Source organism: Pipra filicauda, unplaced genomic scaffold, assembly GCF_003945595.2.
Source record: "Pipra filicauda isolate LSUMZ 115617 unplaced genomic scaffold, ASM394559v2 scaffold351_size757598_pilon, whole genome shotgun sequence".
Classification (NCBI taxonomy): domain Eukaryota; kingdom Metazoa; phylum Chordata; class Aves; order Passeriformes; family Pipridae; genus Pipra; species Pipra filicauda.
The window spans coordinates 16928-29460 of NW_024104478.1; positions in this window are offsets into that span (position 1 = coordinate 16928).

A 12533-nucleotide genomic window follows, 5' to 3' on the forward strand; every position below is an offset into this window, starting at 1 on the left:
ATCTGGGTCCAAACTTCTGCATGTTTGGGAATAGTTAGCCCTCTGGTTTGAGCTTTTACTTGTCTTAACCATGCAAAAAAATAAGTAGGAAATGTGAACAAAGATGATTTTCAAGTTGCAGCCGTAATACTTTGAGTATGTAAGCCCTTTAACAGTTTTTATTAACCAGGGGATTACATGAGATTTTTTGTGCCATTTGGTTTTTTGTTTTGTTTTGTTTTTTTTTTAACAAACTTATATATGACAAATACTTTGTCATTTGTACTGCGGTTCAATCTTAAATGAGCCTAAAATCAGGTTTGGAGTAAATACCACTTGTACCTCCATATTAGGTCTTGTGGTTTAGGGAGTACCTGGTTATCTGCAGGAGAGAGTGATCTCCTCCCCTACTGTAAAACCAGCTCTTCAACCCTACCAAGGAAGAAGTGACTAGCTGGAAACCACTGTGCTGGCAGTGATGTGGCAGCCACTGGCCAATGGCGCAGGCTGAAATGGCCGTAGCGAGGTGCACTTGTTGTAGAACATCACTACATTTTGCTAGTCAGCCCCATTTACTGCTTGGGAGATCTGATTTCTACCCCATTTCTGGGGACTCTGCTGCTACAAACATAAACATAGACATCCTGTGCTCATGTTCAGGACCTAACTGCATGATATAGAGTATACAGAAGATGCTGGAGGCTGCTTGATTTATTTGAAATTGAGAAAATGGCTTTGATTGCTGGAGTTGGTGTGACAGTGGTCTACGACCTTCCTCTTTTTCTCTTCCACTTCTGTTGTGGCAGGAGGTCCTTAGTTTTTGGAGGTGCTAGTAAGTCCCTGCTTCTTGTAAGAGACCTGCTTTTGCTAGAGTTTCACTACTTGAAATCCTAAAAGGTACTTCCTCTGTGTTCTGCCTGATTTGGGGTCCAAAGCACGTCCAGCAGCTCTTCTGGAATAAGAAAGAGTGGAATTGTGTCAATCATTTTTCATTTTATTCCATTTCAACCACAGAGAAGACCAACACCAATCTGTTTAAGCAATCTTGCATGTGTTGACCAGACTGAGATTTGCTTTTGATACTGTAGCTACAGTGGTTCATAACGTGTGATATAGAATGGACAGGTTTTGAAGAGATTATTTACTTTGTTGTTCTTGGTTTTGTAATAAGTTAGTGGCCCTTTGTAAAAACTCAGTAACTCAAGCACTCCTAAATAGTAAATGTCTGTCTTGAAAATAAGGCTTTCCCATGCTCCCTTATGTCATGGTAGTTGGGTCACGTGAGGTAGACAATTGAGCAAACACACTGCAGAAGTCTGAGAATAGATAGCTCCTTGCAATGAGTTGTCCATGGTTTAGGCATTTTTTTAAGAGAGCATAATCATTTTAATGTAAACCAAAGATGGGGTTTTTTTCCTGGTCATACAAAAATAACAGATCTACATAGTCCTCATACTCCTTATAATTACACAAGCTACTGATTTTGGATTAATGTATTTCATTCCAATATAAACTGTTCACGTTAAGATGCAGTTGGCATCAAAATGATCTTATCTTATGACTACTACTGTATATGATATAATTTAATTAAGGAGTAATCCCTTTCAAAATTGGTCATTAGCATTAGCTAGCAATTTGCTAAATTTTCTTCAAAAGGTTAATGATACGGCTGTGGTAAGCAATAACTAATTTCATGGGGATTTATTGCTATTAAAAAGTATAATCAATTTCTAATAGCAATACTTAATTTTTAAAAAAGACTGTGGGTTGGTTGAGTGCATTTGGATTACTTTGCAATGGATATTTTCCTGGCAGATGACTAATCCTCTGCTAGTCATTTCAGTTTTGAGTTCTCAGATTTAGCACTTCAATTATGCATTCTTCGTTTGTTTTATTAATTGTTTGGCTATATTTGACAATGCTGAACTATACATGCATGCATAATATATGACACATTATTCATGAAATTTTGCAATGTGACAGGCTCTGGTTACTCATGAGTAATACAGTAACCGTCACATAACAAATAGAGTAAAGTGACTTTATGTAAGCTTGTTCTAAGGTCTTAAACATAATTATCTCAATTGTTGAAAGGAAATAAGTGTTGAAATTGCTCTGATGCACAATGTAGTAATTTGAGGAAATAAATTCTTATGCATTAGGTAGAACTCTTCTAAAGATGTTTATGACAAGAACAAATGAGATAAATGGAGATATTCTGTACTTAATACCAAGGCTGAAGCTGGCTGAGATTGTCGTGCCAACCCTTGTTCTTGCTAATTATCAGTTCGTTCTTTCTGGGCCAAATTATCTGCTGCTATAAATTTCTGCCGCTTTATTAACTGCAGTAGAACTGGATCAAGTTACATAGGCATAGAATTTAGTTGTGAAGAAGGATAAGCTGTGTGCAGCGTAGTTCTTGCAGGATTGGCCCTGCATGCTAGGAAACACATGACTGGTGAATTCTGTGAGTTGTACTCCTCTGGAAAACCTGTTTTCTTGTATCCTGTGGTCATCAAACACAATAATCTCAGCTCCTTCTCAATGCCTTCAGATGCAAATATTCTGCCATGGAAATCTAAAGGAAACCTTCTGTCTTTGGTTTGAATTAAACCAAATGAAAACATTTCAGTTTGCTGAATTGCAAAGTCTCATTTCAGGTGAGTTTGAGGTCAATGTGGCTGGTGCGTGCCACTCTGGTGCACCCATGGTGCTGTGTTCAGGTGTGTTGTTCCCTCATCCGTCACTCCTCCTGTACTGCCTGCTCCCATAATTCTCCAATACTTGAGGATTGCAGGTTTTACACTGAATTTGACTTATTATTCCTGAAAAGTAGCATTATAAAGGGACTCAGGGAAATATATTCCAGCACTGGCATTAAATGTTTTGAGGCTTTAATGTCAAAATACTTCTGTTTGAATTGATAGTACAAGAAAAAAAAACCCTGAAATTTTCAATATAAAAAAACCCCATCAGAACATAACATTCTATAAAGCATTTTGATTTATAAAAAAAATTATTATTTTTTTAATAAATCACAATTTTTCCTTAGGCTGCATGATGTGGGTTTGCTTTTAGATAATAAAATATTTTTCAGTGATTTCTCACATAATATATAGTTTCTATGTGGGCAGAAAGAGAAATAATGTTAGCAGATAAATTTTTCCACTTACTGAATTCTACAAAATACGTACCCACCTTCTTTGAACCTGCAGAGTAAAATTAAGTTTTAAATTTCCAAATATTTTGTTAAATCTTCCTTCTTGTTGCTTTCTCCTCACCCCCTAATGCCTGTATTAGCATTACTACTTTAGGACTTTTACCAATTGTTTGAATTCCAATAAAATTTTGAGATAATTCAGCCTTTAAATAGCAAAAATTAGTAGAAAATGATAATTTAAAGTGAAATCGAAAAAATAATTGATACAGTAATCAGTTACAATTTAGTTATGTATTTCTTGTTGTTGTGTATCTGCACTATGGTAAGTAACTTCACAGGAGAAAACCAGACCTCAACAGAAAGAAGAACACTTCTCCAAATTCACAATTTTTATTATATTTTTATTTTTTTTATTTTTATTCATATGCTCTGGAGAGTTCCTCCAGCTTCGTTAAGATGGGGAAAACACAATATAACTGTTCTTTCCTGGGTTTCTAGAAGAGAACTAGAAAATTTTATCTGTTTCTTTCTTTGTAAATCTTAACATTTTATTGGGAGAGGAATGTACTACTGCAAATAGTTTATTTGTGGAGTTGGTTCTACATAAGAGAAAAATTTAAGTAGGTATTAATTTTGTGATTATAATTTTGGTTCCTCTTTTGGACTGTTGTGTTTAAAGACAAATTGACAGCCTTTAAAACTAAATAGAGACTGTTATGGCTGAAGTTCACATGCATTCATTAATACTGAAAGTTAGTTTTAAAAAAACTTCAACCATATTATGACCTTTTGAAATGCTACTAATGTATATTAGTACTTTTGTTATGTTGTCTTCTGGTAGTAAGAATTAGATTCTGCTTTCGTTTATTACAGCTGCAAACTACAAACCAAGTAGTTAATTTCCTAGCATGTAAAACTGCAGTTAAGGTTGTGACATCTAGTGTTGCCTTCCTGGTGCAATACAAAAAGAAAACTGACTTGCCCAAACTTGCTTATGTGCAAAGAGAATGTTGGGACACTCTAAGAAAGTGAATTCAGTGGCTTTTTATAATCTTCTTTATTTCACACTCTATTATAGAATCACGCCAAGTAATAATACTTTTTTTTTTAAAGAAGAAGTAGGTTAAATTTGTGAGCAGTGAACCACAGTTCAATAGAAAAACTTCTATTTGAAAATTAATGGTAAACATAATCAGGAATATCTCCACTAACTCCACTGGTCTCGTGCATTTCAGGAAACGGAGCAGTCTAAGGAGTTACCTTAGAGTTAAGGAGTTAAGCAGTCTAAGGAGTTAGTACCTCACATACAGATGACTGTGTTTCATTCTTTGTTAGTCTCATTCTATTAGCTATGTGATTCAGCTTGCATCCTTGCTTTAGTTTTCATGTCACAGATGCTATTATACCACTTCCAGTGACACATCAGTACCAGTTCATCCAGTATCCTTACTTTTCTGACACAGGTATGTTTGAGATCATTGAGGGTTATATTTTAAAGAGCACATTACATTGGTCATGAAGTCACACAACAGTGCTGTGTCCAGCTCAAAGAGAAGTATGTATGAATGAAATGCACTGTTAGAATTGAATAACTAAGCTTCATTGTGGCAATTTTTGTGTATGGAGAGTACAAGAGGAGATCTGTCTTTGTGTAACATCTGAATAATAAGCTGCAGAGGTACCAAATGCCTAGTGGAAATGTAGTTCCTAAAGCTGTACTCTTACACTGAATGCTAAATATAGGCTTCTGAGATGAAAGAATAAAATCAGCATTCAAGACATATTTGTGTTAGGGCTGTTAAGAGATTTACTTTCTGTTCGTTACCAACATTTTTGCTCTCACATTTCTCATCTGTTTACCTACAGACTTACCTCAGGGCTTCATTGTGTGCCCTCTTCCATCATGCAAATGTGCTGGCTAGCAAAAAACCAACAAGAACATTACTGTATTGATTTTCTTTCATGCCTACAAGTCATGAAGTTTTCGTGACTAATATAAATCAATATTTCTGGTAGAGCAGAAGGTGATCTGCATAACTGCTGATGAAAGAAAGAACACTAAAACTTTCATTCAACAGCCTTTTTTAGTTGTAAATACTTATCTTAAGAGGATTCCCACTGTACGGGGTTTCATACTGTGAAGCTTAAGGTTTTTGGTGTGATATTGGCAAAATTTCATCAGCTGTGACTCCCTCAAAAGATTTTAACGTGAATAAATTAAAAAAAAAATAGAATCTGAGCTACATCCCCTGATTTCTTAATACTTGTTAAAGAAGAGATGTGATAGAATAAAGTAGGACAGAATAGATTATTTCATTTGAAAGGGACCTGCAATGTTCATCTAGTCGAACTGCCTGACCAAGGACTGACCAAGTTGAAGAAAGTTGTTAAGGACATTGTTGAAATGACAGGCCTGGGGCATCAACCACCTCTCTAGGAAGCCTCAGTGTTTGACCACCTTCTGTGTTAAAAATGTTTCCTAATGTCCAGTCTAAACCTCCAGATAAAGGCCATTAAATTGTTCCTAGAAAACTAGAAGAGTGTACGTAGTGATGATGTTGGGCTTTTTTCAGGGTAGAAAATTGCAGTCCTAGCTATCCAGCTTATCTGGTCTCTGTAATAACAGGAGGCCCTGTTCACTGATATTTCCTTTTTGCTTTCCTCACATAGGATTATTTTCAGTCTCTTTTTTACCAAGAGATCGAAAAACAACAACTGTGAACCTTGAAATTTTAATTAATAAGTTAATCTATTGAAGATATATGCTTATACATTACATATATACAAGTAAGTACAGTATGAGAGTGTTGTGCAAGCTATGGGGGAATGATTTTCAAGGGAAGTCTGTACAGATACTATATAAGTGATTCATAGTAGAAGTTTCAGCTAGGAGTCCACCAGAAATTTTATTCTTCCTGTGCTCTTCTTTCAGGAAAAAAAAAGCAGCTATGGCTGTGAACTTGGTATATAATCATTTTAAGGCTTAAAAGGATGTATACGGATTTTGAAAACTTACTGGTTTTCAAAACAGAGCAACTCCAGAGCATGATACTCCTTCACACTTTTTTCAACTCCTTGTACAAATTCTGCATAGAAAACTGGCCTACCACACGTGTGGCATAATTTACCTTAGAAAACAGCCTTGCAATACTTCACTTTACTCACTGTTACTGACTGGATTTCTATCAACAAATCCACTTTTTCAAAGCTTCACATTTTAAGCATATAAATTGCTCAGTGAAAACAGGTCTCTTTTATGTGCTAGTAACTGAGTGTACTGAAAGTGGTGACTCTGTATCTCTTTAAAGTTTTACATTACTTGAAGAAAAATTGTATTACAGCTAAACTAGCTACAATTTTGGGGATACATGTGTTTTTCATATGTCTAAAGAACATAGCAAATGGTCTAATCTGACTATCAGAGCCTGTCTTTGGACCTGGATAAGTATGTGAAATGTCAGTGATCACAATGATAGCCTTTGGCAGCTTGTTGTCTATGAAAAATGTCCAGTCTTAAACAGACATCAGTATTGTAACACACTGTATAGAATGAATCCACATTTCACTGTTCAGAGTTTTCAAAGTAAATGCAAAAGGAGAATGGTTACATCCAGCTGGTCTACAGCATGAACTGAGAAGAAAAAAAAGAAGTGATTTACCTTCAGCATCTTCATGCAGATGTCTGTATAAAAGAACAATGTTGACTTGTTATTTCTTGGTATTAGAAATGTATGTTTGGTGAAAGTAGGATACATTATTAGTAAAATCAGACTGCTTGTATTTTTTGATAGAATTAAGGATGAGAAATGTAGAAGGTGAATCCTTGAAACTTAGCACTGCATTCACTAATGAGAATTGTGAAATGTGCAAATTATATGTTACTCTAGACAGTGATTTCCTTTAAATGCTAAAGATTTTTCTGTGGTAGTTCTTGTATTTATATCATTTATGTGAGTATTGTAACAACTGATGCACCAGCAATTTGGCTTTCTGCATGATTTCTACACAACTCAGTGTCCCAGAAAAAAGGGATTTACCTGAGACTGATGCAAGTTACTGGTTATCTGATGCAGAAACAAGGTTTCCGTAAGTCCCAGCACTTTACATCAGTAGTTTGACCAGTAAATCATCTGTAGTTTCATTGCTCTTGTTCGGCACTTGTGTTTTGATTTGCTGGTATTCATCTCTGCCAAATGCTTGTCAGTCCAGTACTTTTTGAATGAGCACCTTGTCTTCTATTTTTGATTAACAGCATGGACAGGTGGCTGCATAGTTTCCAATCAAGAAAGAATGCTGATGAATTATACAGAACTTCTGACTTGCATTTAGTAGCCCTGTGACATGTTATAACAGACTGCCAAACCCAACATTTCTCATAAATCTCATATCAAAAGGCAAAAATATCCACCTATCATAGCTAAACCTCTACAAGACTCAGTGTTTGAAGATGACATGATTTGCTCCATTTTTTAATGTAGCTTTTATGATAAATGTCTCCTTTTTTAATGGACAAAATAAGATAGTTTAATTATTTCTTTCTGCTGCCTTACAGCATTGTGCACTTTCTTAATTTCTGGAAACATTCTATTGTTCTTTTGCAAGAAGAAAATCCATTTCAGGGGTTGTGTTTGAATAATAATTGGCAGCATGCCTGAAGTATTGACATTGTCTCATCAGGACTCTATACACCTGCATGTCCATGCAATGTCTAATCTTTCTTAGCAAGAAATTGATTTTATGTAGGTTTTTTAAATACTGACAGTTTTTACATACTTATCTTTGTGGTCATACAGATGACCTGGAGCCTTGACATACCATCTGCTGAAACACTAGATGATTTATATCCTAAAAATGGTGATACAATTTGTAGATGTAATGTAAGGAAACATGTACTAGTTCTTCACTAGATGGTGATGTGTAAATCAAATGGGTAAGGAGATTTTCTGATGTAAGTCAGGGAACGGTTGTTTCAGAATTTATCCTCAGGCCTTCGGGTAAGGAAATATTAAACATTTTCAGTTTTCTGAGGATCATAACAATAAGTTTGCTCCTGCATTTTGACCTGATTAAGAGATATCAGTACAGAATTTTTTTTTCTTTTTGAAGAGGTCAAATCATCAGAGAGTTTTTTCTGTCTTCCAAGTGAAATGAATAGGAAGGAAGTATCAGTACTCTGAGGAAATGTTCAGCCACCTTGGAGTTTTCTACATTTTCTGTTACATACCTGTGTAAGAGATCTGTACAGTTCCATGAGATACTGTTTGAGTTCACAGAAACAAGAACGGCTAGATCCCCAGCTGGTATCAATCAGCCTTCTTCTACTGAATTAGTAGAGCAGTGCATTCACTTTATACCAGCAGACAAACTGGGTGAATGTGCACATTAGAAAAAGGAAGTTTATGTTCATTATTTACTATATATATTAGTGGTAGTTACCAGTAATATAATCCCAGGGGTTCCAGAGGATACATTCATAAGTTTTAAAATAGAATCGATTATTATTATTATTATTATTATTAATAATAATAATAATAATAATAATAGCAATAAAGATATTTTTAAATAGAGGATTAAAATAAAAAAGTAAGACCATAGCTGTGCACAGCTGTCACTGGAAGTGCAAACCTGGTTTTCTATTTAATTTATATATGACTCATTCCATAATTTAACTCAAAGTTTCGTGTGTGTTAATTTTGGATTTAATATATTTAAGGGTAAGTTTTACCTCTTTTTTTTTTATTGAATCATACTCCTACTTTATGTGATCAAAAATCCTCCCTGGTCATGTTGCCTAGTTTCTACCATATTACCTAGTATTATTTAAGCAGTGCATAAATTCAGTACTTGGATGCATTTGCACAAAAAACCTTAGAGAAAACACTAAGTCCAAAAGGAGGGGAAAAGAAACTGTTGTCAACTTCACTTGATTTTCAATGAGCTCTTCAGGATTAGCCTCAATTCAGTCTTCGTTCTTCCCAAGAACAGGTGGGGAGTTTTGAGGGTTTATTCAGGGAATGTTGTGTGCAGGCAAAAGAAGGTCATGCCTGCCTCCTCTCCAAGGGCTCATTACTCTGACCACTCCCAAGAAACATCTCTTCTCAACAAAGAATGTTATCCATCAGAGAAAGATATCGTTGATTGTGAAAGCCAGTTACACCTAGCAATCAGTGTGTCCCGCTGCCCTCATTGTTGCCCTACCTCTTGGACTGATGCACATGTTGACTGAGCAGGGATTTGATGTGAGGCATAGTTCCCAAGAAAAAAGAGGAGTTGGCACAGATGCAATAATAAAGAATAGGACACAAAAATAAAAAAAATGTGTGAGTGCACACATCATGAATTAATAGTAATAAATCTATACAATGAACTCCATGTGTTCAAAGATGATGGAAAAATACTTTAAATAATTTTCAGCTTCCCTATAGAGTTATGCTTTTCCTATGTCAAACCTTGATCAACAGTTCTGTGGAGGAAAGAAGCATTTGCAATGTTAAAACAACCCCTTTCACTTTAGATTTAAAACAGGATGACAGAAATATAAACATTGTATTAACCAATATTGATTTCTCCTTTCTTTTGGAGGGACATGAACAAAAGTAATAAGAAAACCTGAATTTAGTTTCAAAGCCAGTCCCTTCACGGTTATTCTGAAAGTTTAGTCTTTTATGTGAAAAAGTGCCTTTTGACGTTATTGAGTGTATAAGTCAATGACAAATCTTACACTGAATTAAATGGACCCACAATTTCATCTCAAGATATCGAACCAGATTTTTATGTACACACACATTTGCTTTTTGTTTAAAAATAAATTGAAAGCTTAAGAACTGCATAGTACGCTATATATTTTCTAGATTATGCTGAGGAGCAGATTAGTGATTACAATTTGGCATGACAGTTAAACAGGAAGAAACCAAGCTGTTTAGCCTGGAATATTCTGAATCGCTTGATCTCTGAAATTAATTTCCTCTACCAGAGTTCAGTTACTCTACTTCAGATTTTGACCTAGGTCTAATCTGAGTCATTTCTCAGTAGATTTACAGATAATGATTGCATTTGTAAAAATGCCACATAAGATGCAAGTAGTACTGAATTCAGCGTGGTGGCTGTTTGCAGGATTCTTAGCAGAGGGCTGCGTTGGTGGAAAGTCAAAGCAGTGTAATTCGTTCACACCCAGTCTGACAAAGAGTGAGCATAATATGTCATTTGGAAACTAGTATGCAAGGAAAAGAATTTTTTTATGTGACAGACAGGTCTGCACAGGTGTTTAGATCCAGCTGACAGCTACAATATATGCTAGGCAGGTACTTCTTTTTGGGAAAGAGAAACATAAGCATGTTATCTGATCACATCTGTATTCTGTCAGGGAGTCCTCCTGCCTTGAGAGAGTCCTACCTGCTCCTTCCAGTCATCTGAGGTGGCTGAGTAAGCATCCTAGACTCACCCTGTGCATGCATAACATAAAGTTGTCTCAGCAGTTAGCTGAGGCATGTGCACTGCACCTGTAAACTTGCCCAGGTGGATTCCAGCAGCATAACAGTCATAGCACACATCGCAATATAGGCTGTACAAGCTCACCTGCACACAGCCAGCTGGCCAGTATCACCATTCAGCTGCTTTGGCTGATATTTGGATTGAATTGAATATTATTGCTGAAATTATTTTACTTGCTTAGATGTGCCTGTGTGAGTTGCAATCCAATGACTTTGTAGATGTACCTTTGAAGACCTTCAAGTGGACTATGTTAGACAACTGCTAGAGAAAGTCTGCCTCTTTGCTTGCTTAGAGCATTCTTGGGAAACATTTAAATCAAAATCTTGGTCCAGAAACACCGTGATAGTCACAGGTCCAGATGAATAGCGAAGGTTTACTAAAGAGTGTTTCTAGTGTTGCCACAATGATGGACTCTGTTATTGAAATTTAGATTCTGGTCCAGTTTTCTATTTAGCCACAAACTTTACAACTCACTGTTAAATGGTAATAATACAGTCATTATAATCGCTAAGCTGGCTATGTGTGTTAGAGGATGATAACTGCTAGTGAAGATACTATGATAAATAATGAGAAAATTCTACAAATTCAGGATTATGGAGATTGCATTATTGCTGTAAATGCAGAAATAGCTATTGTGAAAGATAAGGAAGAATCTCTGAAGGTATATTCCATCTAATCAAAACATTTCCCACATGAAAAAGTAACAAAAGCAATGAAGTGATAAAAGCATCATTAAGCTATATAAAGATGTGATATGCAGACAACGAACCTCTTTACAAGGAAGGTTTCCAGTTATGAAAAACTGTTATGCCTGTTTAGTCCCCTCAGAGTTCATTAACAAACACTTGGGAGCACTGATTAGGGCTTGTATCTTTGTTTTCCCACTGGCATAACAGAAATGATTAATGGCAAAAATGTGAAAAGATAGACTAAGAACTTGGTATTAGTTTATGGGACATATTCTTAGCTTTAAGCTAATTAAACTGAAACTCTGAAAAACCCTTCTGATCCTCAACAGTTGAAAATTTTCTCTTTTATGTTATTTGGAACCATTTAACAATACAGATATCAGAGGAGAATAGCAGAATGTTGGTTTAATTTGTTTACTCCCTTTACTGAAGAACTGGCTTTTAAGACCTCCAGTAATTTAGATCTTTGTAGAGCTCTAAGAGGCCAGAAGAATTATTTATTTATATTTTTTTCTGTCTGTTATTCTGTTTATGCTTCAGAGTTTGGACAAAATAAGAAAAAACCTCTGATTTAGTTTTTTAAAATAAATCAAAACCAACAACCCCTTAAGGTTCTGCAGTTTTAAAACACTCTTGCTTTTGTCTGTTCCTGCCATTATCAGTATGCTTTTTCCCATGATTCATAAATTTCCAGTAAACCTCAGAGAAGTATTCCAAGACCACAGATAATGTTTGAGACCATGTTAAATTAAACCGAACCCATAATGATTATTAATTATTTTAAGTGTTTCTTCTTTATGCTTCATTTCCACTGTTGGCAGACTGCGTTTGAGAAAAGCCAGCTAACTGAATAACAAAGAACACTAGCAACTTAAACCCAGGGAAATCATTAGAATTGTTTCAGATCTAACTGAAATGTCAGTCTGTTTTGCTTCATGGATTTGTCTGTAGCTTTCTACATGAGATCTGATTTAAGGACCTGACTCGACGTCCCCTAAATCAGCAGGTTCACTGTGGACTTTGGGGGACTTTGGATTATGCCATCAAATTCTACACCTGTTCTTACATCTATGGATATTGCAATAGGTAGAGGGTTCTTCCCAGAACCTGTCGCTGATGGAAGGCACATGAAGTTTTGCTAAAGCCTTCTTCCTTACCCCCATGTGTCCCTGCCATTCCCTGAGGTGCCATTCACAACTTCAGGGAAGGACACA